This window comes from Brienomyrus brachyistius, chromosome 2, assembly GCF_023856365.1.
Source record: "Brienomyrus brachyistius isolate T26 chromosome 2, BBRACH_0.4, whole genome shotgun sequence".
In the NCBI taxonomy this organism is placed as follows: domain Eukaryota; kingdom Metazoa; phylum Chordata; class Actinopteri; order Osteoglossiformes; family Mormyridae; genus Brienomyrus; species Brienomyrus brachyistius.
The window spans coordinates 39,912,934-39,935,115 of record NC_064534.1 but is presented as its reverse complement, the minus strand read 5'-3'; the positions used below and the strand labels follow the sequence as shown (position 1 = coordinate 39,935,115).

Below are 22,182 nucleotides of genomic sequence, written 5' to 3'. Positions count from 1 at the left end.
TATACATGCCAGTTGGTCCCATTGGATCCTACTAATGTTCTTTTTTTTTTTTTTATCTGACTCACACTGCAGCCCCACCATCCAATCGGCAGCGCCGGACCCACACCAAACATTCACCAAACTACTTAGCCGGCAGCCTACCAGAATTATTCCATTCTTTCCGCATCCGCACACTTCCTTCTTTTTAACTCCTTTTCACTACCGCACAGGTTAATCGCCGCACGTCCCCCGCCGGCAAACATTACTCCTTTGCCTACTGCATGCAGGCTTCTCTTAACGACCCTCTGTTATCAACTCCGCTAACAGCCACAAAATCTCCGCCGCACGAAGCCCACTGGTAGCTGCTGAATCACATGCTTCCCCAAAACGTCGCGCTGTCAGAACACTGGGAGCTACACACACCAACAAGTCCAAACTGCAGGCTGCAGCCAGAACAATTTTCTACATTCAAACATCGACGGCCTCTTCTCTCTAAAAATTCACCAGACCGCTTCTACCACCAGCAAAGAAGTTTCCATCCCTAATTCCTCTGTGATTCCCACTAACCTAAACATTAAGCTGGCATTGAAGGGTGTGAATTACCCCGGCCAATCTGTTCTTTTAAATACAGCTTTTAGCAAGTTTTGAAAGGAGAAGAGCAGAACTTGCTATGCCAATAATATCGAGTCTTCTGTGGCGAAGTGGTTTTTGCATAGAAAACAAAGCGGTCAGTTGAAGAGGAATAATATCAGTACTTTGTTTAAAACTGTGTGTAAAAAGCTGTCTCTTTATTATTAACAATAAGTTGTAAAACGTGAATGGGGAGTGACAGTCTTCAAGTTTGTGAGAAGATCGCGCCCTGGTGGAATAAAGGCACGAACAGCTTACAGCACCTAGAATTACCAGGAAGTATTTAGAGTAAAACGGTGTGTAAAAGCTACCTTTATGAATGAGAGAAAAAAATATATATATATATATATATAATAGTAAAATGGAAGGGGAGTGCTAGATTTAAATTAATCGTGAAGTGGAGCGCCCCCTGTATAAAGTAAAAGTGAGAAAAGCTTACAGCACCTGGTATTCCCAGGCAGTCTCCCATCCAAATACTAACCAGACCCTACCCTGCTTAGCTTCCAAGATCAGGTGTGTTCAGGGTGGTATGGCCATAAGCGAGAGACGCTACTCAAACAGCCCTTTTGCATTAAACGCCTCTATACATGCCAGTTAGTCACATTGGATCCTACTCCTGTTTTTTTTGTTTTTTATCTAACTCACACTGCAGCACCACCATCCAATCGGCAGTGCCGGACCCACACCAAACATTCACCAAACTACTCAGCCGGCAGCCTACCACAATTATTCCATTCTTTCCGCATCCGCACACTTCCTTCTCTTTCACTCCTTTTCACTACCGCACAGGTTAATCGCCGCACGTCCCCCGCCGGCAAACATTACTCCTTTGCCTACCGCATGCAGGCTTCTCTTAACGACTCTCTGTTATCAACTCCGCTAACAGCCACAAAATCTCCGCCGCACGAAGCCCACTGGTAGCTGCTGAATCACATGCTTCCCCAAAACGTCGCGCTGTCAGAACACTGGGAGCTACACACACCAACAAGTCCATACTGCAGGCTGCAGCCAGAACAATTTTCTACATTCAAACATCGACGGCCTCTTCTCTCTAAAAATTCACCAGACCACTTCTACCACCAGCAAAGAAGTTTCCATCCCTAATTCCTCTGTGATTCCCACTAACCTAAACATTAAGTTGGCATTGAAGGGTGTGAATTACCCCGGCCAACCTGCTCTTTTAAATACAGCTTTTAGCGAGTTTTGAAAGGAGGAGAAGAGCAGACCTTGCTATGCCAATAATATCGAGTCTTCTGTGGTCAAGCGGTTTTTGCATAGAAAACAAACCGGTGATTTGAAGAGGAATTATATCAGTACTTTGTTTAAAACTGTGTGTAAAAAGCTGTCTCTTTATTATTAACAATAAGTTGTAAAATGTGAATGGGGAGTGACAGTCTTCAAGTTTGTGAGAAGATCGCGCCCTGGTGGAATAAAGGCACGAACAGCTTACAGCACCTAGAATTACCAGGCAGTATTTAGAGTAAAACGGTGGGTAAAAGCTGCCTTTATGAATGAGAGAAAAAAGAAATATATAAAATAGTAAAATGGAAGAGGAGTGATAGATTTAAATTAATCGTGAAGTGGAGCGCCCCCTGTATAAAGTAAAAGTGAGAAAAGCTTACAGCACCTGGTATTCCCAGGTGGTCTCCCATCCAAGTACTAACCAGACCCTAGCCTGTTTAGCTTCCGAGATCAGACGAGATCGGGCGTGTTCAGGGTGGTATGGCCGTAAGCGAGAGATGCTACCAAAAACAGCCATTTTGCATTACACGCGTCTATACATGCCAGTTAGTCCCATTGGATCCTACTCCTGGTTTTTTTTTTTTTTTTTATCTGACTCACACTGCAGCCCCACCATCCAATCGGCAGCGCCGGACCCACACCAAACATTCACCAAACTACTTAGCCGGCAGCCTACCAGAATTATTCCATTCTTTCCGCATCCGCACACTTCCTTCTTTTTAACTCCTTTTCACTACCGCACAGGTTAATCGCCGCACGTCCCCCGCCGGCAAACATTACTCCTTTGCCTACTGCATGCAGGCTTCTCTTAACGACCCTCTGTTATCAACTCCGCTAACAGCCACAAAATCTCCGCCGCACGAAGCCCACTGGTAGCTGCTGAATCACATGCTTCCCCAAAACGTCGCGCTGTCAGAACACTGGGAGCTACACACACCAACAAGTCCATACTGCAGGCTGCAGCCAGAACAATTTTCTACATTCAAACATCGACGGCCTCTTCTCTCTAAAAATTCACCAGACCGCTTCTACCACCAGCAAAGAAGTTTCCATCCCTAATTCCTCTGTGATTCCCACTAACCTAAACATTAAGCTGGCATTGAAGGGTGTGAATTACCCCGGCCAATCTGTTCTTTTAAATACAGCTTTTAGCAAGTTTTGAAAGGAGAAGAGCAGAACTTGCTATGCCAATAATATCGAGTCTTCTGTGGCGAAGTGGTTTTTGCATAGAAAACAAAGCGGTCAGTTGAAGAGGAATAATATCAGTACTTTGTTTAAAACTGTGTGTAAAAAGCTGTCTCTTTATTATTAACAATAAGTTGTAAAACGTGAATGGGGAGTGACAGTCTTCAAGTTTGTGAGAAGATCGCGCCCTGGTGGAATAAAGGCACGAACAGCTTACAGCACCTAGAATTACCAGGAAGTATTTAGAGTAAAACGGTGTGTAAAAGCTACCTTTATGAATGAGAGAAAAATATATATATATATATATATAATAGTAAAATGGAAGGGGAGTGCTAGATTTAAATTAATCGTGAAGTGGAGCGCCCCCTGTATAAAGTAAAAGTGAGAAAAGCTTACAGCACCTGGTATGCCCAGGCAGTCTCCCATCCAAATACTAACCAGACCCTACCCTGCTTAGCTTCCAAGATCAGGTGTGTTCAGGGTGGTATGGCCATAAGCGAGAGACGCTACTCCAACAGCCCTTTTGCATTAAACGCCTCTATACATGCCAGTTAGTCACATTGGATCCTACTCCTGTTTTTTTTGTTTTTTATCTAACTCACACTGCAGCACCACCATCCAATCGGCAGTGCCGGACCCACACCAAACATTCACCAAACTACTCAGCCGGCAGCCTACCACAATTATTCCATTCTTTCCGCATCCGCACACTTCCTTCTCTTTCACTCCTTTTCACTACCGCACAGGTTAATCGCCGCACGTCCCCCGCCGGCAAACATTACTCCTTTGCCTACCGCATGCAGGCTTCTCTTAACGACTCTCTGTTATCAACTCCGCTAACAGCCACAAAATCTCCGCCGCACGAAGCCCACTGGTAGCTGCTGAATCACATGCTTCCCCAAAACGTCGCGCTGTCAGAACACTGGGAGCTACACACACCAACAAGTCCATACTGCAGGCTGCAGCCAGAACAATTTTCTACATTCAAACATCGACGGCCTCTTCTCTCTAAAAATTCACCAGACCACTTCTACCACCAGCAAAGAAGTTTCCATCCCTAATTCCTCTGTGATTCCCACTAACCTAAACATTAAGTTGGCATTGAAGGGTGTGAATTACCCCGGCCAACCTGCTCTTTTAAATACAGCTTTTAGCGAGTTTTGAAAGGAGGAGAAGAGCAGACCTTGCTATGCCAATAATATCGAGTCTTCTGTGGTCAAGCGGTTTTTGCATAGAAAACAAACCGGTGATTTGAAGAGGAATTATATCAGTACTTTGTTTAAAACTGTGTGTAAAAAGCTGTCTCTTTATTATTAACAATAAGTTGTAAAATGTGAATGGGGAGTGACAGTCTTCAAGTTTGTGAGAAGATCGCGCCCTGGTGGAATAAAGGCACGAACAGCTTACAGCACCTAGAATTACCAGGCAGTATTTAGAGTAAAACGGTGTGTAAAAGCTGCCTTTATGAATGAGAGAAAAAAGAAATATATAAAATAGTAAAATGGAAGGGGAGTGATAGATTTAAATTAATCGTGAAGTGGAGCGCCCCCTGTATAAAGTAAAAGTGAGAAAAGCTTATAGCACCTGGTATTCCCAGGTGGTCTCCCATCCAAGTACTAACCAGACCCTAGCTTGTTTAGATTCCGAGTTCAGACGAGATCGGGCGCGTTCAGGGTGGTATGGCCGTAAGCGAGAGACGCTACCAAAAATAGCCCTTTTGCATTACACGCGTCTATACATTCCAGTTAGTCCCATTGGATCCTACTCCTGGTTTTTTTTTTTTTTTTTTATCTGACTCACACTGCAGCCCCACCATCCAATCGGCAGTGCCGGAACCACACCAAACATTCACCAAACTACTCATCCGGCAGCCTACCACAATTATTCCATTCTTTCCGCATCCGCACACTTCCTTCTCTTTAACTCCTTTTCACTACCGCACAGGTTAATCGCTGCACGTCCCCCGCCGGCAAACATTACTCCTTTGCCTACCTTTTCAGGCTTCTCTTAATGACCTTCTGTTATCAACTCCGCTAACAGCCACAAAATCTCCGCCGCACGAAGCCCACTGGTAGCTGTTGAATCACATGCTTCCCCAAAACGTCGCGCTGTCAGAACACTGGGAGCTACACACACCAACAAGTCCATACTGCAGGCTGCAGCCAGAACAATTTTCTACATTCAAACATCGACAGCCTCTTCTCTCTAAAAATTCACCAGACCGCTTCTACCACCAGCAAAGAAGTTTCCATCCCTAATTCTTCTGTGATTCCCACTAACCTAAACATTAAGCTGGCATTGAAGGGTGTGAATTACCCCGGCCAACCTGCTCTTTTAAATACAGCTTTTAGCAAGTTTTGAAAGGAGGAGAAGAGCAGATAATATGCCAATAATATCGAATATTCTGTGGCGAAGTGGTTTTTGCATAGAAAACAAAGCGGTGAGTTTAAGAGGAATTATATCAGTACTTTGTTTAAAACTGTGTGTAAAAAGCTGTCTCTTTATTATTAACAATAAGTTGTAAAACGTGAATGGGGAGTGACAGTCTTCAAGTTTGTGAGAAGATCGTGCCCTGGTGGAATAAAGGCACGAACAGCTTACAGCACCTAGAATTACCAGGCAGTATTTAGAGTAAAACGTGTGTAAAAGCTGCCTTCATGAAAGAGAGAAAAAAGAAATATATAAAATAGTAAAATGGAAGGGGAGTGATAGATTTAAATTAATCGTGAGGTGGAGTGCCCCCTGTATAAAGTAAAAGTGAGAAAAACTTACAGCACGTGGTATTCCCAGGCAGTCTCCCATCCAAGTACTAACCAGACCCTACCCCACTTAGCTTCCAAGATCAGACGAGATCAGGCGTGTTCAGGGTGGTATGGCCATAAGCGAGAGCCGCGAACTAAAACAGCCCTTTTGCATTACACGCCTCTATACATGCCAGTTAGTCCCATTGGATCCTACTCCTGTTTTTTTTTTTTTTATCTGACTCACACTGCAGCACCACCATCCAATCGGCAGCGCCGCACCCACACCAAACATTCACCAAACTACTCAGCCGGCAGCCTACCACAATTATTCCATTCTTTCCGCATCCGCACACTTCCTTCTCTTTAAGTCCTTTTCACTACCGCACAGGTTAATCGCTGCACGTCCCCCGCCGGCAAACATTACTCCTTTGCCTACCTCATGCAGGCTTCTCTTAACGACCCTCTGTTATCAACTCCGCTAACAGCCACAAAATCTCTGCCGCACGAAGCCCACTGGTAGCTGTTGAATCACATGCTTCCCCAAAACGTCGCGCTGTCAGAACACTGGGAGCTACACACACTAACAAGTCCATACTGCAGGCTGCAGCCAGAACAATTTTCTACATTCAAACATCGACAGCCTCTTCTCTCTAAAAATTCACCAGACCGCTTCTACCACCAGCAAAGAAGTTTCCATCCCTAATTCTTCTGTGATTCCCACTAACCTAAACATTAAGCTGGCATTGAAGGGTTTGAATTACCCCGGCCAACCTGCTCTTTTAAATATAGCTTTTTGCAAGTTTTGAAAGGAGGAGAAGAGCAGACCTTGCTATGCCAACAATATCAAGTCTTCTGTGGCGAAGTGGTTTTTGCATAGAAAACAAAGCGGTGAGTTGAAGAGGAATTATATCAGTACTTTGTTTAAAACTGTGTGTAAAAAGCTGTCTTTTTATTATTAACAATAAGTTGTAAAACGTGAATGTGGAGTGACAGTCTTCAAGTTTGTCAGAAGATCGCGCCCTGGTGGAATAAAGGCACGAACAGCTTACAGCACCTAGAATTACCAGGCAGTATTTAGAGTAAAACGGTGTGTAAAGGCTGCCTTTATGAATGAGAGAAAAAAAATATATATATAAAATAGTAAAATGGAAGGGGAGTGATAGATTTAAATTAATCGTGAAGTGGAGCGCCCCCTGTATAAAGTAAAAGTGAGAAAAGCTTACAGCACGTGGTATTCCCAGGCAGTCTCCCATCCAAGTACTAACCAGACCCTACCCCGCTTAGCTTCCGAGATCAGACGAGATCGGGCGCGTTCAGGGTGGTATGGCCATAAGCAAGAGCCGCGAACAAAAACAGCCCTTTTGCATTACACGACTCTATACATGCCAGTTAGTCCCATTGGATCCTACTCCTGTTTTTTTTTTTTTTATCTGACTCACACTGCAGCACCACCATCCAATCGGCAGCGCCGCACCCACACCAAACATTCACCAAACTACTCAGCCGGCAGCCTACCACAATTATTCCATTCTTTCCGCATCCGCACACTTCCTTCTCTTTAAGTCCTTTTCACTACCGCACAGGTTAATCGCCGCACGTCCCCCGCCGGCAAACATTACTCCTTTGCCTACCTCATGCAGGCTTCTCTTAACGACCCTCTGTTATCAACTCCGCTAACAGCCACAAAATCTCTGCCGCACGAAGCCCACTGGTAGCTGTTGAATCACATGCTTCCCCAAAACGTCGCGCTGTCAGAACACTGGGAGCTACACACACTAACAAGTCCATACTGCAGGCTGCAGCCAGAACAATTTTCTACATTCAAACATCGACAGCCTCTTCTCTCTAAAAATTCACCAGACCGCTTCTACCACCAGCAAAGAAGTTTCCATCCCTAATTCTTCTGTGATTCCCACTAACCTAAACATTAAGCTGGCATTGAAGGGTTTGAATTACCCCGGCCAACCTGCTCTTTTAAATACAGCTTTTTGCAAGTTTTGAAAGGAGGAGAAGAGCAGACCTTGCTATGCCAACAATATCAAGTCTTCTGTGGCGAAGTGGTTTTTGCATAGAAAACAAAGCGGTGAGTTGAAGAGGAATTATATCAGTACTTTGTTTAAAACTGTGTGTAAAAAGCTGTCTTTTTATTATTAACAATAAGTTGTAAAACGTGAATGTGGAGTGACAGTCTTCAAGTTTGTCAGAAGATCGCGCCCTGGTGGAATAAAGGCACGAACAGCTTACAGCACCTAGAATTACCAGGCAGTATTTAGAGTAAAACGGTGTGTAAAGGCTGCCTTTATGAATGAGAGAAAAAAAATATATATATAAAATAGTAAAATGGAAGGGGAGTGATAGATTTAAATTAATCGTGAAGTGGAGCGCCCCCTGTATAAAGTAAAAGTGAGAAAAGCTTACAGCACGTGGTATTCCCAGGCAGTCTCCCATCCAAGTACTAACCAGACCCTACCCCGCTTAGCTTCCGAGATCAGACGAGATCGGGCGCGTTCAGGGTGGTATGGCCATAAGCAAGAGCCGCGAACAAAAACAGCCCTTTTGCATTACACGACTCTATACATGCCAGTTAGTCCCATTGGATCCTACTCCTGTTTTTTTTTTTTTTATCTGACTCACACTGCAGCACCACCATCCAATCGGCAGCGCCGCACCCACACCAAACATTCACCAAACTACTCAGCCGGCAGCCTACCACAATTATTCCATTCTTTCCGCATCCGCACACTTCCTTCTCTTTAAGTCCTTTTCACTACCGCACAGGTTAATCGCTGCACGTCCCCCGCCGGCAAACATTACTCCTTTGCCTACCTCATGCAGGCTTCTCTTAACGACCCTCTGTTATCAACTCCGCTAACAGCCACAAAATCTCTGCCGCACGAAGCCCACTGGTAGCTGTTGAATCACATGCTTCCCCAAAACGTCGCGCTGTCAGAACACTGGGAGCTACACACACTAACAAGTCCATACTGCAGGCTGCAGCCAGAACAATTTTCTACATTCAAACATCGACAGCCTCTTCTCTCTAAAAATTCACCAGACCGCTTCTACCACCAGCAAAGAAGTTTCCATCCCTAATTCTTCTGTGATTCCCACTAACCTAAACATTAAGCTGGCATTGAAGGGTTTGAATTACCCCGGCCAACCTGCTCTTTTAAATATAGCTTTTTGCAAGTTTTGAAAGGAGGAGAAGAGCAGACCTTGCTATGCCAACAATATCAAGTCTTCTGTGGCGAAGTGGTTTTTGCATAGAAAACAAAGCGGTGAGTTGAAGAGGAATTATATCAGTACTTTGTTTAAAACTGTGTGTAAAAAGCTGTCTTTTTATTATTAACAATAAGTTGTAAAACGTGAATGTGGAGTGACAGTCTTCAAGTTTGTGAGAAGATCGTGCCCTGGTGGAATAAAGGCACGAACAGCTTACAGCACCTAGAATTACCAGGCAGTATTTAGAGTAAAACGTGTGTAAAAGCTGCCTTTATGAATGAGAGAAAAAAGAAATATATAAAATAGTAAAATGGAAGGGGAGTGATAGATTTAAATTAATCGTGAGGTGGAGTGCCCCCTGTATAAAGTAAAAGTGAGAAAAGCTTACAGCACGTGGTATTCCCAGGCAGTCTCCCATCCAAGTACTAACCAGACCCTACCCCGCTTAGCTTCCGAGATCAGACGAGATCGGGCGCGTTCAGGGTGGTATGGCCATAAGCAAGAGCCGCGAACAAAAACAGCCCTTTTGCATTACACGACTCTATACATGCCAGTTAGTCCCATTGGATCCTACTCCTGTTTTTTTTTTTTTATCTGACTCACACTGCAGCACCACCATCCAATCGGCAGCGCCGCACCCACACCAAACATTCACCAAACTACTCAGCCGGCAGCCTACCACAATTATTCCATTCTTTCCGCATCCGCACACTACCTTCTCTTTAAGTCCTTTTCACTACCGCACAGGTTAATCGCCGCACGTCCCCCGCCGGCAAACATTACTCCTTTGCCTACCTCATGCAGGCTTCTCTTAACGACCCTCTGTTATCAACTCCGCTAACAGCCACAAAATCTCTGCCGCACGAAGCCCACTGGTAGCTGTTGAATCACATGCTTCCCCAAAACGTTACGCTGTCAGAACACTGGGAGCTACACACGCCAACAAGTCCATACTGCAGGCTGCAGCCAGAACAATTTTCTACATTGAAACATCGACGGCCTCTTCTCTCTAAAAATTCACCAGACCGCTTCTACCATCAGCAAAGAAGTTTCCATCCCTAATTCCTCTGTGATTCCCACTAACCTAAACATTAATCTGGCATTGAAGGGTGTGAATTACCCCGGCCAACCTGCTCTTTTAAATACAGCTTTTAGCAAGTTTTGAAAGGAGGAGAAGAGCAGACCTTGCTATGCCAACAATATCAAGTCTTCTGTGGCGAAGTGGTTTTTGCATAGAAAACAAAGCGGTGAGTTGAAGAGGAATTATATCAGTACTTTGTTTAAAACTGTGTGTAAAAAGCTGTCTCTTTATTATTAACAATAAGTTGTAAAACGTGAATGGGGAGTGACAGTCTTCAAGTTTGTGAGAAGATCGTGCCCTGGTGGAATAAAGGCACGAACAGCTTACAGCACCTAGAATTACCAGGCAGTATTTAGAGTAAAACGGTGTGTAAAAGCTGCCTTTATGAATGAGAGAAAAAAAAAATATATAAAATAGTAAAATGGAAGGGGAGTGATAGATTTAAATTAATCGTGAAGTGGAGCGCCCCCTGTATAAAGTAAAAGTGAGAAAAGCTTACAGCACCTGGTATTCCCAGGTGGTCTCCCATCCAAGTACTAACCAGACCCTAACCTGCTTAGCTTCCGAGATCAGACGAGATCAGGCGTGTTCAGGGTGGTATGGCCGTAAGCGAGAGATGCTACCAAAAACATCCCTTTTGCATTACACGCCTCTATACATGCCAGTTGGTCCCATTGGATCCTACTAATGTTCTTTTTTTTTTTTTATCTGACTCACACTGCAGCCCCACCATCCAATTGGCAGCGCCGGACCCACACCAAACATTCACCAAACTACTCAGCCGGCAGCCTACCACAATTATTCCATTCTTTCCGCATCCGCACACTTCCTTCTCTTTAACTCCTTTTCACTACCGCACAGGTTAATCGCCGCACGTCCCCCGCCAGCAAACATTACTCCTTTGCCTACCGCATGCAGGCTTCTCTTAACGACCCTCTGTTATCAACTCCGCTAACAGCCACAAAATCTCCGCCGCACGAAGCCCACTGGTAGCTGCTGAATCACATGCTTCCCCAAAACGTCACGCTGTCAGAACACTGGGAGCTACACACACCAACAAGTCCATACTGCAGGCTGCAGCCAGAACAATTTTCTACATTCAAACATCGACGGCCTCTTCTCTCTAAAAATTCACCAGACCGCTTCTACCACCAGCAAAGAAGTTTCCATCCCTAATTCCTCTGTGATTCCCACTAACCTAAACATTAAGCTGGCATTGAAGGGTGTGAATTACCACGGCCAATCTGTTCTTTTAAATACAGCTTTTAGCAAGTTTTGAAAGGAGAAGAGCAGAGCTTGCTATGCCAATAATATCGAGTCTTCTGTGGCGAAGTGGTTTTTGCATAGAAAACAAAGCGGTCAGTTGAAGAGGAATAATATCAGTACTTTGTTTAAAACTGTGTGTAAAAAGCTGTCTCTTTATCATTAACAATAAGTTGTAAAACGTGAATGGGGAGTGACAGTCTTCAAGTTTGTGAGAAGATCGCGCCCTGGTGGAATAAAGGCACGAACAGCTTACAGCACCTAGAATTACCAGGAAGTATTTAGAGTAAAACGGTTTCTAAAAGCTGCCTTTATGAATGAGAGAAAAAAAAAAATATATATATAAAATAGTAAAATGGAAGGGGAGTGATAGATTTAAATTAATCGTGAAGTGGAGCGCCCCCTGTATAAAGTAAAAGTGAGAAAAGCTTACAGCACCTGGTAATCCCAGGTGGTCTCCCATCCAAGTACTAACCAGACCCTACCCTGCTTGGCTTCCGAGACCAGACGAGATCGGGCGTGTTCAGGGTGGTATGGCCGTAAGCGGGAGATGCCACCAAAAACATCCCTTTTGCATCACACGCCTCTATACATGCCAGTTGGTCCCATTGGATCCTACTAATGTTCTTTTTTTTTTTTTTTATCTGACTCACACTGCAGCCCCACCATCCAATCGGCAGCGCCGGACCCACACCAAACATTCACCAAACTACTCAGCCGGCAGCCTACCACAATTATTCTATTCTTTCAGCATCCGCACACTTCCTTCTTTTTAACTCCTTTTCACTACCGCACAGGTTAATCGCCGCACGTCCCCCGCCGGCAAACATTACTCCTTTGCCTACTGCATGCAGGCTTCTCTTAACGACCCTCTGTTATCAACTCCGCTAACAGCCACAAAATCTCCGCCGCACGAAGCCCACTGGTAGCTGCTGAATCACATGCTTCCCCAAAACGTCGCGCTGTCAGAACACTGGGAGCTACACACACCAACAAGTCCATACTGCAGGCTGCAGCCAGAACAATTTTCTACATTCAAACATCGACGGCCTCTTCTCTCTAAAAATTCACCAGACCGCTTCTACCACCAGCAAAGAAGTTTCCATCCCTAATTCCTCTGTGATTCCCACTAACCTAAACATTAAGCTGGCATTGAAGGGTGTGAATTACCCCGGCCAATCTGTTCTTTTAAATACAGCTTTTAGCAAGTTTTGAAAGGAGAAGAGCAGAGCTTGCTATGCCAATAATATCGAGTCTTCTGTGGCGAAGTGGTTTTTGCATAGAAAACAAAGCGGTCAGTTGAAGAGGAATAATATCAGTACTTTGTTTAAAACTGTGTGTAAAAAGCTGTCTCTTTATCATTAACAATAAGTTGTAAAACGTGAATGGGGAGTGACAGTCTTCAAGTTTGTGAGAAGATCGCGCCCTGGTGGAATAAAGGCACGAACAGCTTACAGCACCTAGAATTACCAGGAAGTATTTAGAGTAAAACGGTGAGTAAAAGCTGCCTTTATGAATGAGAGAAAAAAAAAAATATATATATAAAATAGTAAAATGGAAGGGGAGTGATAGATTTAAATTAATCGTGAAGTGGAGCGCCCCCTGTATAAAGTAAAAGTGAGAAAAGCTTACAGCACCTGGTAATCCCAGGTGGTCTCCCATCCAAGTACTAACCAGACCCTACCCTGCTTGGCTTCCGAGACCAGACGAGATCGGGCGTGTTCAGGGTGGTATGGCCGTAAGCGGGAGATGCCACCAAAAACATCCCTTTTGCATTACACGCCTCTATACATGCCAGTTGGTCCCATTGGATCCTACTAATGTTCTTTTTTTTTTTTTTTATCTGACTCACACTGCAGCCCCACCATCCAATCGGCAGCGCCGGACCCACACCAAACATTCACCAAACTACTCAGCCGGCAGCCTACCACAATTATTCTATTCTTTCAGCATCCGCACACTTCCTTCTTTTTAACTCCTTTTCACTACCGCACAAGTTAATCGCCGCACGTCCCCCGCTGGCAAACATTACTCCTTTGCCTACTGCATGCAGGCTTCTCTTAACGACCCTCTGTTATCAACTCCGCTAACAGCCACAAAATCTCCGCCGCACGAAGCCCACTGGTAGCTGCTGAATCACATGCTTCCCCAAAACGTCACGCTGTCAGAACACTGGGAGCTACACACACCAACAAGTCCATACTGCAGGCTGCAGCCAGAACAATTTTCTACATTCAAACATCGACGGCCTCTTCTCTCTAAAAATTCACCAGACCGCTTCTACCACCAGCAAAGAAGTTTCCATCCCTAATTCCTCTGTGATTCCCACTAACCTAAACATTAAGCTGGCATTGAAGGGTGTGAATTACCACGGCCAATCTGTTCTTTTAAATACAGCTTTTAGCAAGTTTTGAAAGGAGAAGAGCAGAGCTTGCTATGCCAATAATATCGAGTCTTCTGTGGCGAAGTGGTTTTTGCATAGAAAACAAAGCGGTCAGTTGAAGAGGAATAATATCAGTACTTTGTTTAAAACTGTGTGTAAAAAGCTGTCTCTTTATCATTAACAATAAGTTGTAAAACGTGAATGGGGAGTGACAGTCTTCAAGTTTGTGAGAAGATCGCGCCCTGGTGGAATAAAGGCACGAACAGCTTACAGCACCTAGAATTACCAGGAAGTATTTAGAGTAAAACGGTTTCTAAAAGCTGCCTTTATGAATGAGAGAAAAAAAAAAATATATATATAAAATAGTAAAATGGAAGGGGAGTGATAGATTTAAATTAATCGTGAAGTGGAGCGCCCCCTGTATAAAGTAAAAGTGAGAAAAGCTTACAGCACCTGGTAATCCCAGGTGGTCTCCCATCCAAGTACTAACCAGACCCTACCCTGCTTGGCTTCCGAGACCAGACGAGATCGGGCGTGTTCAGGGTGGTATGGCCGTAAGCGGGAGATGCCACCAAAAACATCCCTTTTGCATTACACGCCTCTATACATGCCAGTTGGTCCCATTGGATCCTACTAATGTTCTTTTTTTTTTTTTTTATCTGACTCACACTGCAGCCCCACCATCCAATCGGCAGCGCCGGACCCACACCAAACATTCACCAAACTACTCAGCCGGCAGCCTACCACAATTATTCTATTCTTTCAGCATCCGCACACTTCCTTCTTTTTAACTCCTTTTCACTACCGCACAGGTTAATCGCCGCACGTCCCCCGCCGGCAAACATTACTCCTTTGCCTACTGCATGCAGGCTTCTCTTAACGACCCTCTGTTATCAACTCCGCTAACAGCCACAAAATCTCCGCCGCACGAAGCCCACTGGTAGCTGCTGAATCACATGCTTCCCCAAAACGTCGCGCTGTCAGAACACTGGGAGCTACACACACCAACAAGTCCATACTGCAGGCTGCAGCCAGAACAATTTTCTACATTCAAACATCGACGGCCTCTTCTCTCTAAAAATTCACCAGACCGCTTCTACCACCAGCAAAGAAGTTTCCATCCCTAATTCCTCTGTGATTCCCACTAACCTAAACATTAAGCTGGCATTGAAGGGTGTGAATTACCCCGGCCAATCTGTTCTTTTAAATACAGCTTTTAGCAAGTTTTGAAAGGAGAAGAGCAGAGCTTGCTATGCCAATAATATCGAGTCTTCTGTGGCGAAGTGGTTTTTGCATAGAAAACAAAGCGGTCAGTTGAAGAGGAATAATATCAGTACTTTGTTTAAAACTGTGTGTAAAAAGCTGTCTCTTTATCATTAACAATAAGTTGTAAAACGTGAATGGGGAGTGACAGTCTTCAAGTTTGTGAGAAGATCGCGCCCTGGTGGAATAAAGGCACGAACAGCTTACAGCACCTAGAATTACCAGGAAGTATTTAGAGTAAAACGGTGTGTAAAAGCTGCCTTTATGAATGAGAGAAAAAAAATATATATATATAAAATAGTAAAATGGAAGGGGAGTGCTAGATTTAAATTAATCGTGAAGTGGAGCGCCCCCTGTATAAAGTAAAAGTGAGAAAAGCTTACAGCACCTGGTATTCCCAGGAGGTCTCCCATCCAAGTACTAACCAGACCCTACCCTGCTTGGCTTCCGAGATCAGACGAGATCGGGCGTGTTCAGGGTGGTATGGCCATAAGCGAGAGATGCTACCAAAAACAGCCCTTTTGCATTACACGCGTCTATACATGCCAGTTAGTCCCATTGGATTCTACTCCTGGTTTTTTTTTTTTTTATCTGACTCACACTGCAGCACCACCATCCAATCGGCAGCGCCGGACCCACACCAAACATTCACCAAACTACTCAGCCGGCAGCCTACCACAATTATTCCATTCTTTCCGCATCCGCACACTTCCTTCTTTTTAACTCCTTTTCACTACCGCACAGGTTAATCGCTGCATGTCCCCCGCCGGCAAACATTACTCCTTTGCCTACTGCATGCAGGCTTCTCTTAACGACCCTCTGTTATCAACTCCGCTAACAGCCACAAAATCTCCACCGCACGAAGCCCACTGGTAGCTGCTGAATCACATGCTTCCCCAAAACGTCGCGCTGTCAGAACACTGGGAGCTACACACACCAACAAGTCCATACTGCAGGCTGCAGCCAGAACAATTTTCTACATTCAAACATCGACGGCCTCTTCTCTCTAAAAATTCACCAGACCGCTTCTACCACCAGCAAAGAAGTTTCCATCCCTAATTCCTCTGTGATTCCCACTAACCTAAACATTAAGCTGGCATTGAAGGGTGTGAATTACCCCGGCCAATCTGTTCTTTTAAATACAGCTTTTAGCAAGTTTTGAAAGGAGAAGAGCAGAGCTTGCTATGCCAATAATATCGAGTCTTCTGTGGCGAAGTGGTTTTTGCATAGAAAACAAAGCGGTCAGTTGAAGAGGAATAATATCAGTACTTTGTTTAAAACTGTGTGTAAAAAGCTGTCTCTTTATCATTAACAATAAGTTGTAAAACGTGAATGGGGAGTGACAGTCTTCAAGTTTGTGAGAAGATCGCGCCCTGGTGGAATAAAGGCACGAACAGCTTACAGCACCTAGAATTACCAGGAAGTATTTAGAGTAAAACGGTTTCTAAGAGCTGGCTTTATGAAAGAGAGAAAAAAAAAAATATATATATAAAATAGTAAAATGGAAGGGGAGTGCTAGATTTAAATTAATCGTGAAGTGGAGCGCCCCCTGTATAAAGTAAAAGTGAGAAAAGCTTACAGCACCTGGTATACCCAGGAGGTCTCCCATCCAAGTACTAACCAGACCCTACCCTGCTTGGCTTCCGAGATCAGATGAGATCGGGCGTGTTCAGGGTGGTATGGCCATAAGCGAGAGACGCTACCAAAAACAGCCCTTTTGCATTACACGCGTCTATACATGCCAGTTAGTCCCATTGGATCCTACTCCTGGTTTTTTTTTTTTTTTTTATCTGACTCACACTGCAGCACCACCATCCAATCGGCAGCGCCGGACCCACACCAAACATTCACCAAACTACTCAGCCGGCAGCCTACCACAATTATTCCATTCTTTCCGCATCCGCACACTTCCTTCTTTTTAACTCCTTTTCACTACCGCACAAGTTAATCGCCGCACGTCCCCCGCCGGCAAACATTACTCCTTTGCCTACTGCATGCAGGCTTCTCTTAACGACCCTCTGTTATCAACTCCGCTAACAGCCACAAAATCTCCGCCGCACGAAGCCCACTGGTAGCTGCTGAATCACATGCTTCCCCAAAACGTCGCGCTGTCAGAACACTGGGAGCTACACACACCAACAAGTCCATACTGCAGGCTGCAGCCAGAACAATTTTCTACATTCAAACATCGACGGCCTCTTCTCTCTAAAAATTCACCAGACCGCTTCTACCACCAGCAAAGAAGTTTCCATCCCTAATTCCTCTGTGATTCCCACTAACCTAAACATTAAGCTGGCATTGAAGGGTGTGAATTACCCTGGCCAATCTGTTCTTTTAAATACAGCTTTTAGCAAGTTTTGAAAGGAGAAGAGCAGAGCTTGCTATGCCAATAATATCGAGTCTTCTGTGGCGAAGTGGTTTTTGCATAGAAAACAAAGCGGTCAGTTGAAGAGGAATAATATCAGAACTTTGTTTAAAACTGTGTGTAAAAAGCTGTCTCTTTATCATTAACAATAAGTTGTAAAACGTGAATGGGGAGTGACAGTCTTCAAGTTTGTGAGAAGATCGCGCCCTGGTGGAATAAAGGCACGAACAGCTTACAGCACCTAGAATTACCAGGAAGTATTTACAGTAAAACGGTGTGTAAAAGCTGCCTTTATGAATGAGAGAAAAAAAAAAATATATATATATATAATAGTAAAATGGAAGGGGAGTGATAGATTTAAATTAATCGTGAAGTGGAGCGCCCCCTGTATAAAGTAAAAGTGAGAAAAGCTTACAGCACCTGGTAATCCCAGGTGGTCTCCCATCTAAGTACTAACCAGACCCTACCCTGCTTGGCTTCCGAGATCAGATGAGATCGGGCGTGTTCAGGGTGGTATGGCCATAAGCGAGAGACGCTACCAAAAACAGTCCTTTTGCATTACACGCGTCTATACATGCCAGTTAGTCCCATTGGATCCTACTCCTGGTTTTTTTTTTTTTTTTATCTGACTCACACTGCAGCACCACCATCCAATCGGCAGCGCCGGACCCACACCAAACATTCACCAAACTACTCAGCCGGCAGCCTACCACAATTATTCCATTCTTTCCGCATCCGCACACTTCCTTCTTTTTAACTCCTTTTCACTACAGCACAGGTTAATCGCCGCACGTTCCCCCGCCGGCAAACATTACTCCTTTGCCTACTGCATGCAGGCTTCTCTTAACGACCCTCTGTTATCAACTCCGCTAACAGCCACAAAATCTCCGCCGCACGAAGCCCACTGGTAGCTGCTGAATCACATGCTTCCCCAAAACGTTACGCTGTCAGAACACTGGGAGCTACACACACCAACAAGTCCATAATGCAGGCTGCAGCCAGAACAATTTTCTACATTCAAACATCGACGGCCTCTTCTCTCTAAAAATTCACCAGACCGCTTCTACCACCAGCAAAGAAGTTTCCATCCCTAATTCCTCTGTGATTCCCACTAACCTAAACATTAAGCTGGCATTGAAGGGTGTGAATTACCCCGGCCAATCTGTTCTTTTAAATACAGCTTTTAGCAAGTTTTGAAAGGAGAAGAGCAGAACTTGCTATGCCAATAATATCGAGTCTTCTGTGGCGAAGTGGTTTTTGCATAGAAAACAAAGCGGTCAGTTGAAGAGGAATAATATCAGTACTTTGTTTAAAACTGTGTGTAAAAAGCTGTCTCTTTATCATTAACAATAAGTTGTAAAACGTGAATGGGGAGTGACAGTCTTCAAGTTTGTGAGAAGATCGCGCCCTGGTGGAATAAAGGCACGAACAGCTTACAGCACCTAGAATTACCAGGAAGTATTTAGAGTAAAACGGTTTCTAAAAGCTGGCTTTATAAAAGAGAGAAAAAATATATATATATAAAATAGTAAAATGGAAGGGGAGTGCTAGATTTAAATTAATCGTGAAGTGGAGCGCCCCCTGTATAAAGTAAAAGTGAGAAAAGCTTGCAGCACCTGGTATTCCCAGGTGGTCTCCCATCCAAGTACTAACCAGACCCTAACCTGCTTAGCTTCCAAGATCAGGCGTGTTCTGGGTGGTATGGCCGTGAGCGAGAAAAAGTACCAAAAACAGCCCTTTTGCATTACACGCCTCTATACATGCCAGTTAGTCCCATTGGATCCTACTCCTGTTTTTTTTTTTTTTTTATCTGACTCACACTGCAGCCCCTCCATCCAATCGGCAGTGCCGGAACCACACCAAACATTCACCAAACTACTCAGCCGGCAGCCTACCACAATTATTCCATTCTTTCCGCATCCGCACACTTCCTTCTTTTTAACTCCTTTTCACTACAGCACAGGTTAATCGCCGCACGTTCCCCGCCGGCAAACATTACTCCTTTGCCTACTGCATGCAGGCTTCTCTTAACGACCCTCTGTTATCAACTCCGCTAACAGCCACAAAATCTCCGCCGCACGAAGCCCACTGGTAGCTGCTGAATCACATGCTTCCCCAAAACGTTACGCTGTCAGAACACTGGGAGCTACACACACCAACAAGTCCATAATGCAGGCTGCAGCCAGAACAATTTTCTACATTCAAACATCGACGGCCTCTTCTCTCTAAAAATTCACCAGACCGCTTCTACCACCAGCAAAGAAGTTTCCATCCCTAATTCCTCTGTGATTCCCACTAACCTAAACATTAAGCTGGCATTGAAGGGTGTGAATTACCCCGGCCAATCTGTTCTTTTAAATACAGCTTTTAGCAAGTTTTGAAAGGAGAAGAGCAGAACTTGCTATGCCAATAATATCGAGTCTTCTGTGGCGAAGTGGTTTTTGCATAGAAAACAAAGCGGTCAGTTGAAGAGGAATAATATCAGTACTTTGTTTAAAACTGTGTGTAAAAAGCTGTCTCTTTATCATTAACAATAAGTTGTAAAACGTGAATGGGGAGTGACAGTCTTCAAGTTTGTGAGAAGATCGCGACCTGGTGGAATAAAGGAACGAACAGCTTACAGCACCTAGAATTACCAGGAAGTATTTAGAGTAAAACGGTTTCTAAAAGCTGCCTTTATGAATGAGAGAAAAAAAATATAAATATATATAAAATAGTAAAATGGAAGGGGAGTGATAGATTTAAATTAATCGTGAAGTGGAGCGCCCCCTGTATAAAGTAAAAGTGAGAAAAGCTTACAGCACCTGGTATTCCCAGGTGGTTTCCCATCCAAGTACTAACCAGACCCTACCCTGCTTAGCTTCCAAGATCAGACGATATCGGGTGTGTTCAGGGTGGTATGGCCGTAAGCGAGAGATGCTACCAAAAACAGCCATTTTGCATTACACGCGTCTATACATGCCAGTTAGTCCCATTGGATCCTACTCCTGGTTTTTTTTTTTTTATCTGACTCACACTGCAGCCCCTCCATCCAATCGGCAGTGCCGGAACCACACCAAACATTCACCAAACTACTCAGCCGGCAGCCTACCACAATTATTCCATTCTTTCCGCATCCGCACACTTCCTTCTCTTTAAGTCCTTTTCACTACCGCACAGGTTAATCGCCGCACGTCCCCTGCCGGCAAACATTACTCCTTTGCCTACCTCATGCAGGCTTCTCTTAACGACCCTCTGTTATCAACTCCGCTAACAGCCACAAAATCTCTGCCGCACGAAGCCCACTGGTAGCTGTTGAATCACATGCTTCCCCAAAACGTTACGCTGTCAGAACACTGGGAGCTACACACACCAACAAGTCCATACTGCAGGCTGCAGCCAGAACAATTTTCTACATTGAAACATCGACGGCCTCTTCTCTCTAAAAATTCACCAGACCGCTTCTACCATCAGCAAAGAAGTTTCCATCCCTAATTCCTCTGTGATTCCAACTAACCTAAACATTAATCTGGCATTGAAGGGTGTGAATTACCCCGGCCAACCTGCTCTTTTAAATACAGCTTTTAGCAAGTTTTGAAAGGAGAAGAGCAGACCTTGCTATGCCAAAAATATCAAGTCTTCTGTGGCGAAGTGGTTTTTGCATAGAAAACAAAGCGGTGAGTTGAAGAGGAATTATATCAGTACTTTGTTTAAAACTGTGTGTAAAAAGCTGTCTCTTTATCATTAACAATAAGTTGTAAAACGTGAATGGGGAGTGACAGTCTTCAAGTTTGTGAGAAGATCGCGCCCTGGTGGAATAAAGGCACGAACAGCTTACAGCACCTAGAATTGCCAGGCAGTATTTAGAGTAAAACGGTGTGTAAAAGCTGCCTTTATGAATGAGAGAAAAAAGAAATATATAAAATAGTAAAATGGAAGGGGAGTGATAGATTTAAATTAATCGTGAAGTGGAGTGCCCGCTGTATAAAGTAAAAGTGAGAAAAGCTTACAGCACCTGGTATTCCCAGGTGGTCTCCCTTCCAAGTACTAAACAGACCTTACCCTGCTTAGCTTCCGAGATCGGACGAGATCGGGTGTGTTCAGGGTGGTACGCCCGTAAGCGAGAGACACTACCAAAAACAGCTCTTTTGCATTACATGCGTCTATACATGCCAGTTAGTCCCATTGGATCCTACTCCTGTTTTTTTTTTTATCGAACTCACACTGCAGCCCCACCATCCAATTGGCAGCGCCGGACCCACACCAAACATTCACCAAACTACTCAGCCGGCAGCCTACCACAATTATTCCATTCTTTCCGCATCCGCACACTTCCTTCTCTTTAACTCCTTTTCACTACCGCACAGGTTAATCGCCGCACGTCCCCCGCCAGCAAACATTACTCCTTTGCCTACCGCATGCAGGCTTCTCTTAACGACCCTCTGTTATCAACTCCGCTAACAGCCACAAAATCTCCGCCGCACGAAGCCCACTGGTAGCTGTTGAATCACATGCTTCCCCAAAACGTCGCGCTGTCAGAACACTGGGAGCTACACACGCCAACAAGTCCATACTGCAGGCTGCAGCTAGAACAATTTTCTACATTCAAACATCGACGGCCTCTTCTCTCTAAAAATTCACCAGACCGCTTCTACCACCAGCAAAGAAGTTTCCATCCCTAATTCCTCTGTGATTCCCACCAACCTAAACATTAATCTGGCATTGAAGGATGTGAATTACCCCGGCCAACCTGCTCTTTTAAATACAGCTTTTAGCAAGTTTTGAAAGGAGGAGAAGAGCAGACCTTGCTATGCCAACAATATCAAGTCTTCTGTGGCGAAGTGGT

At 44.5% G+C, this 22,182-nt stretch overlaps 14 non-coding genes and 4 pseudogenes across 14 annotated transcripts; all 18 read right to left on the bottom strand.

Moving 5' to 3' along the window:
- Positions 1-1,041: 1,041 nt before the first annotated feature.
- On the bottom strand, positions 1,042-1,150 carry LOC125732068 (5S ribosomal RNA; annotated as a pseudogene).
- Positions 1,151-2,224: 1,074 nt separating this feature from the next.
- LOC125734636 (5S ribosomal RNA) lies at positions 2,225-2,343 on the bottom strand. The gene has a single exon (XR_007393939.1). It is a non-coding gene; the product is annotated as a 5S ribosomal RNA (ribosomal RNA).
- Positions 2,344-3,425: 1,082 nt separating this feature from the next.
- On the bottom strand, positions 3,426-3,534 carry LOC125732144 (5S ribosomal RNA; annotated as a pseudogene).
- Positions 3,535-4,608: 1,074 nt separating this feature from the next.
- Positions 4,609-4,727, bottom strand: LOC125731238 (5S ribosomal RNA). The gene has a single exon (XR_007391519.1). It is a non-coding gene; the product is annotated as a 5S ribosomal RNA (ribosomal RNA).
- A 1,074-nt stretch (positions 4,728-5,801) lies between these two features.
- On the bottom strand, positions 5,802-5,920 carry LOC125731852 (5S ribosomal RNA; annotated as a pseudogene).
- A 1,076-nt stretch (positions 5,921-6,996) lies between these two features.
- LOC125736598 (5S ribosomal RNA) lies at positions 6,997-7,115 on the bottom strand. The gene has a single exon (XR_007395874.1). It is a non-coding gene; the product is annotated as a 5S ribosomal RNA (ribosomal RNA).
- Positions 7,116-8,191: 1,076 nt separating this feature from the next.
- Positions 8,192-8,310, bottom strand: LOC125736597 (5S ribosomal RNA). Its single transcript, XR_007395873.1, has one exon. It is a non-coding gene; the product is annotated as a 5S ribosomal RNA (ribosomal RNA).
- A 1,073-nt stretch (positions 8,311-9,383) lies between these two features.
- Positions 9,384-9,502, bottom strand: LOC125736596 (5S ribosomal RNA). The gene has a single exon (XR_007395872.1). It is a non-coding gene; the product is annotated as a 5S ribosomal RNA (ribosomal RNA).
- A 1,073-nt stretch (positions 9,503-10,575) lies between these two features.
- On the bottom strand, positions 10,576-10,694 carry LOC125735123 (5S ribosomal RNA). The gene has a single exon (XR_007394422.1). It is a non-coding gene; the product is annotated as a 5S ribosomal RNA (ribosomal RNA).
- Positions 10,695-11,772: 1,078 nt separating this feature from the next.
- Positions 11,773-11,891, bottom strand: LOC125736482 (5S ribosomal RNA). The gene has a single exon (XR_007395760.1). It is a non-coding gene; the product is annotated as a 5S ribosomal RNA (ribosomal RNA).
- Positions 11,892-12,971: 1,080 nt separating this feature from the next.
- LOC125736481 (5S ribosomal RNA) lies at positions 12,972-13,090 on the bottom strand. Its single transcript, XR_007395759.1, has one exon. It is a non-coding gene; the product is annotated as a 5S ribosomal RNA (ribosomal RNA).
- Positions 13,091-14,170: 1,080 nt separating this feature from the next.
- On the bottom strand, positions 14,171-14,289 carry LOC125736480 (5S ribosomal RNA). The gene has a single exon (XR_007395758.1). It is a non-coding gene; the product is annotated as a 5S ribosomal RNA (ribosomal RNA).
- A 1,079-nt stretch (positions 14,290-15,368) lies between these two features.
- On the bottom strand, positions 15,369-15,487 carry LOC125733561 (5S ribosomal RNA). The gene has a single exon (XR_007392902.1). It is a non-coding gene; the product is annotated as a 5S ribosomal RNA (ribosomal RNA).
- Positions 15,488-16,564: 1,077 nt separating this feature from the next.
- LOC125734911 (5S ribosomal RNA) lies at positions 16,565-16,683 on the bottom strand. The gene has a single exon (XR_007394213.1). It is a non-coding gene; the product is annotated as a 5S ribosomal RNA (ribosomal RNA).
- Positions 16,684-17,765: 1,082 nt separating this feature from the next.
- On the bottom strand, positions 17,766-17,884 carry LOC125736049 (5S ribosomal RNA). The gene has a single exon (XR_007395332.1). It is a non-coding gene; the product is annotated as a 5S ribosomal RNA (ribosomal RNA).
- A 1,077-nt stretch (positions 17,885-18,961) lies between these two features.
- On the bottom strand, positions 18,962-19,070 carry LOC125732278 (5S ribosomal RNA; annotated as a pseudogene).
- Positions 19,071-20,149: 1,079 nt separating this feature from the next.
- LOC125736292 (5S ribosomal RNA) lies at positions 20,150-20,268 on the bottom strand. Its single transcript, XR_007395574.1, has one exon. It is a non-coding gene; the product is annotated as a 5S ribosomal RNA (ribosomal RNA).
- A 1,071-nt stretch (positions 20,269-21,339) lies between these two features.
- On the bottom strand, positions 21,340-21,458 carry LOC125730887 (5S ribosomal RNA). The gene has a single exon (XR_007391179.1). It is a non-coding gene; the product is annotated as a 5S ribosomal RNA (ribosomal RNA).
- Between the last annotated feature and the right edge of the window lie 724 nt (positions 21,459-22,182).